Source organism: Cryptomeria japonica, chromosome 11, assembly GCF_030272615.1.
Source record: "Cryptomeria japonica chromosome 11, Sugi_1.0, whole genome shotgun sequence".
NCBI classification, from domain to species: Eukaryota; Viridiplantae; Streptophyta; class Pinopsida; order Cupressales; family Cupressaceae; genus Cryptomeria; species Cryptomeria japonica.
Window position 1 is genome coordinate 305,901,409 of NC_081415.1, and position 6,000 is coordinate 305,907,408.

Genomic DNA, 6,000 nt, shown 5'->3' on the forward strand with positions numbered 1-6,000 from the left:
CCCTTAAGCCTACAAACACTCCAAATGGTTCAAATGGGCCAATTATGAAACAAAACCTTCCCAAATGCAAATGATGGTTTAGGTGGTGTAATTAGGTCTACTATGAAAGGTTCAAACTATATTTGGCCTTCTATTCAATACCCAAATGCTCAAACCCCAATTTCCTCCTACTAGCACTAGAGCCCCTATTAGCCCTATAGCGAAAGAAATTTAATGATAACTCTACAAACTTCCAAGACACCAGACAAAAAAAATGGACTTTTGGATACCCTTTTGGATTTTCTATAACATAGTCAAAGCATTTAGCAAGTTGTTTTGGAAAGTATCTGCTATTTTTTGACTATCCTTTGTTTTCAAGCAACTAGAATGGTGGATTAACAAAGCAACTACAAGAAATATTACTGCCTGGATACTTCTAACCCAAAAAAAGTCTTAGCACATGATAAATGATGAAGGAATCTACAATCAATTTCAAGGTATGAGGTTTCCAACCCCAAAAGCCCTAAATTCTTCACTCAAACCCCTAAAAATAAGGGTTTCTCCAATCTCACAATTCCACACACTTATGGAATCAATTGGTTGTTGTGTCACCTTTAGATATCCAACATACCACTATACAAATCATAAAATATACCCCTCCAATGGGTAGATCTCTCCAACCCTCACCCTACCTAGCCTCTTCACTAGGCTTTCCAAGTAAACAATGGTGATCACCTCTCTTAAACCCTGTTATCTACACATTTAGTTGTTAGGGAATATGGTACATGTCATTCCATGAGAAACAACAGATTAACATTCATGGAATGACCCAATGATTAACAAAACCTCAAAACTGTTAAGGAAAATGACACAAAACTTGTTACAGTCAGCCCAAAAGTAAAGTTGCTAATAAAACAGTAAAATCAAATCATGCATAGGAGTGTTTGATGATAATACAAATCCCTTAAAGTGCTATGACATCAGTTAGATTCAAAGGAGCCTTCACTCAAGCATAAAAATCAGAAAAAATGCTTCCAAACTGAGTTTTTATTGGTATTCCAAAACAGTCCGTACACTCCAGGCATTCATCTCCTCCATACAATGCATACCAAGTGCAATATATAACTCCTCCAAGGTTTTTTCAACCAATTTTGGTTGGTTACAATGCTTATTTAACACAAAAACAATTAAAACTTGCTTTTCCCTCCTAATTCTTCCTAACCGTTGGAATTCAAATGTTTGAATTTGGCAACTAAAATTGCATTACCATCTTGAAATAAATATTGGAATTTATGGATTTTCATCCATATTGTCTATCTAGATGAATCTAAACCCTCCTAGATCCCCTTTTGAGTGTTTTTACCCAATATCCAACATTTTACAACATTTTACAACTTTCAAGATAGATTGACAACTTTTTACATTTTTGTGCCTCAAAGGCCATTATTGGTTTTAGGATCTCATAATTTATTTTATTGAATTTGTTTGATATTGGACACTCCTCCTTGGTCTCAAAGGTCTTCAAATTTGAATTTGTTTTCCTTGGTGCACCTGCACCATACTCCCCATGAATGAAAGTCTTCTTGTCCCAAGAAGTCATCCATGCCCTTCCTTCATGATTGCTTGTTGGCATCTGACATTTAGGAACTAAGTAGTCCCCTAAAGTGACTTTATTCTTCCTTGAATAACCTGCATTCACACACCAATGATCAGAAAGAAAAATTGTTTGATTTGGCTGTCCTAAACCAAAGTTGCTGTCATGTCTGCCCCCTTTCCTTTGTCTTGAGGCATCTGCAACCTACCCAACCTGCTATCCTTTACTTGTCCAATGATAAGACACTTGACTGTACCAACTTGTACATGATCAAGATTCCAAAGTCCTTTATGAAATGGACAGTCATAGTGCTGCAAATCTACACTTTTCTTACCCTGCTCTTTGAGTGAAAACTCATTGCCAAAACACATTACAGTGTTGTCTCTTGCCTCCCCCATTAATGGGCTCAATTTATACTTCCTTCGACCCTTATGAACCACATAGGTGTTTTGATACCCATCATGTATAGTCCTTCTAGAGTATTGTCAAGGTCTGCCCAAAATCAAATGACCACAACTCATATCCATTACATCACACAAAATACTATCCACATATGGCCCAATGGAGAAATGAATAACAACCTGATCTTTTACCAACATATTCTGACCTTCACTGACCCATGTAGCAAAATATGGATTAGGGTGTGCAAGGGTTTGTAAATTTAACTTTTTGACTACTTCACAAGCAACCAAATTGTGACAAGCCCCTGAATCAACAATCAAATTGCATACCTTGCCATGGATCTTACAATTTGTCCTGAAGATCCTTTCTTGCTGTGATGGTTGTACTTTCCCCATGAGTAACAACTCTCCTTCCTCTGGTGGCATCATGATTTCTTCTTCTTGTTATTCCTTTTTGTCTTCTTGTGTCAAATTAACCCTCCTTTTCTTCTTATCCTCGTTCCATTTAGGACACTTGAATGATGGGTGCCCTGGTTCATTACAATTATAACACCTAAATGAGCCTCTTCCTTGACCAAATCCTCTTCCTCCTCTCTAGTTGTATCCACCTCTTGATTCTGAAAATTACTCCTCGCCCTTATCCTCATTGCTTGGTCCTTGACCTCTTCCACCTCTCCCTCTATTCGAGTTACCTCCTCTTCCTAACCTTTCTTGTCTCCTCTTCACCTTTTCTTCTGCTCTAATAGCCAATTGAAAACATTCACCAATGGTCCTTGGCACTTGTAGACCAATCTCGTATTACAAATGATACTTCAAGCCATTGACATATCTGGCTACCTTCTCATATTCTTCCTCATATCCTCCTCTAATACTCAATTTATGAAATTGTTCAGTATAGGACATTACATCCATGTTTTTTTGTTTCAAGTTTTGTCTCATCCTCTTCACATGTATGCTATAATTTGAAGGCAAGAATTGTTCTTTGATCAAATTCTTCATCCTTTCCCATTGTGTGATTCTTGCTAAACCCCTAGACATTCTATCATTTTGTAAACTTGTCCACCAAGTCAAAGCAGTACTTCTAAGTTTTGTTTTTGCAAACCTTACCCTCTTATCATCCTCCATCTCTTCATACTCAAAGTAATTCTCCAAGGCATCAAGCCAACCCAACACTTCCTCACTATCCATCTTTCCCTGATAGACAGGTACATCCACATGTCCTTTACCTCCATTTTTTTGTACTGCCTTCAAAATTCTAAGCAACCTCCTCTCCTCAAATTCCACTTCACCTTCAACTCTCCTACACTCTAGTCTCTCTGGTTTCTCTTCTCCATCATCTTCATTTTGTTCTTCCCAATTAGATTCTTCCCTCCTATGGTTCATTATTTCTTTCTCATATTATTCTATCTTTGCTTGCATACTCTCTTTCTCTCTTCTCCATGCTCTTCCCTCCCTTGCCTTGCTCTATTCTCTTTCTCTTCTTTCCCTCTCTAAGGTTTCTTTCAACTCTTCAATTTCCTTTTCCATCACTCCTTCCAACTTCCTACCCAGACCTTTTCTTGCTCTGATACCACTTTGATGCAGAATTGGTAGGGGTATGGTGGTATAAGACAATGCCCAAACAAGTATAGATGACTTTGTAAGGTATAAGGGAAATACAAGGTAGGAAAATGATAGATCCCCTTAAGCCTACAAACACTCCAAATGGTTCGAATGGGCCAATTATGAAACAAGACCTTCCCAAATGAAAATGATGGTTTAGAAGGTGTAATTAGGTCTACTATGAAAGGTTCAATCTAGATTTGGCCTTCTGTTCAATACCCAAATGCTCAAATCCCAATTTCCTCCTACTAGCCCTAGAGCCCCTATTAGCCCTATAACGAGAGAAATTTAATGATAACTCTACAAACTTCCAAGACACCAGACAAAAAAAATGGACTTTTGGATACCCTTTTGGCTTTTATATAACATACTCAGAGTATTTAGCAAGTTGTTTTGGAAAGTATCTGCTGTTTTTAGACTGTCCTTTGTTTTCAAGCAACTAGAATGGTGGATTAACAAAGCAACTACAAGAAATATTACTCCCTGATAATTCTAACCTCAAAATAGTCTTAACATAAATGATGAAGGAATCTACAATCAATTTCAAGGTATGAGGTTTTCAACCCCAAAAGCCCTAAATTCTTCACTCAAACCCCTAAAAACAAGGGTTTCTCCAATCTCACACTTCCACACACTTATGGAATCAATTGGTTGTTGTCTCACCTTTAGATAGACAACATAAAACTATACAAATCATAAAATATACCCCTCTAATGGGTAGATCTCTCCAACCCTCACCCTACCTAGCCTCTTCACTAGGCTTTCCAAGCAAACAATGGTGATCACCTCTCTAAAACCCTGTTATCTGCACATTTAGTTGTTAGGGAATATGGTACATTTCATTCCATGAGAAACAATAGATTAACATTCATGGAATGACCCAATGATTAACAAAACCTCAAAATTGTTAAGGAAAATGACACAAAACTTGTTACAGTCAACCCAAAAGTAAAGTTGCTGATAAAATAGTAAAATCAAATCATGCACATGAGTGTTTTATGATACACAAAGACCTTAAAGTGATATGAAATCAGTTAGATTCAAAGGAGCCTTCACTCAAGCATAAAAATTAGAAAAAATGCTTCCAAACTGAGTTTTTATTGGTTTTCCAAAACAATCTGTACACTCCAGGCATTCATCTCCTTCGTACAATGCATACCAAGTGCAATATATAACTCCTCCAAGGTTTGTTCAATCGGTTTTGGTTGGTTAAAATGCTTATTTAACACTAAAACAATTAAAACTTGCTTTTCCCTCCTAATTCTTCCTAACCGCCGAAATTCAAATGTTTGAATTTGGCAACATATTAAAATTGCATTACCATCTTGAAATAAATATTGGAATTTATGGATTTTCATCCCTATTGCCTATCTAGATGCATCTAAACCCTCCTAGATCCATTTTTGAGTGTTTTTACCCAATATCCAACATTTTACAACATTTTATAACTTTCAGGATAGATTGACAACTTTTTACATTTTTGTGCCTCAAAGGCCATTATTGGTTTTAGGATCTCATAATTGATTTTATTGAATTTGTTTGATGTTGGACACTCCTCCTTGGTCTCAAAGGTTTTCAAATTTGAATTTGTTTGCCTTGGTGCACCTGCACCAAAAATCTATCAATTGCTATATCTCAAACACAATAAATCTCTAATTTACTCGAGACACCTAGTTGATCATATGACTAGTAAAAAATCTAAAATTCTACATTTCTAATGAGATCAACGTCTAGTTGACTTCATCATCCTCTTCAAGTGCATCAATAAAAACAGGCATAACACTCACTCATGTCACAACTTTGAAACCAAAAACAATTTGTCTCATACACTCACACTTGATAGATTGGGGGCAGGAGAATCTACCATGGTTGGATTGCTTTGAAAATGATAATGCTATAGCTGAACTTAGGGGTTCTAGAGCTGGATTTCCCTTTGATGATCCACAAAATCCAAAAACTAATAAAATCAATATTGGAGATGTTGAACACGTACACCCAGCTGAGTCCTTATATCCTATTGGAAAGCACATCTTTATCCAACTCTTTAAACAAAGACTGATGGACTACCTACACGAATATTATACCTAAAGGCTATGTTAGTTTAGGTTTTACTTTCCGCATTGCATATCATTTTATTCACAGCACTGCATTGCATACAGTTTCTTTCCAAGCACCATTTTACTTTTCGTTTTCTTTGAAACAATGTCGTTCCGACTTTGTCTCAAAGAGAGGCAAATGTAGACACCTAAAAATGTCTCATTGATCATGTACTAATTATTCCTCTAATTGATTAAATAAATATTTAATTATTTAATTAAGTTAATGAATCATATTCTTCTAAATTCATATTTCCTCACCATCTAATTAATTATTCTAACATTATTCTATTTCATCAATCTATTCTCTCATATTCTATCTCAATAT

The 6,000-nt window shown here is 36.1% G+C and overlaps 1 pseudogene; it reads right to left on the minus strand.

Moving 5' to 3' along the window:
• Positions 1 to 3,357, minus strand: part of LOC131072043 (nuclear poly(A) polymerase 2-like) — a 31,466-nt pseudogene extending 28,109 nt beyond the window's left edge.
• Between the last annotated feature and the right edge of the window lie 2,643 nt (positions 3,358 to 6,000).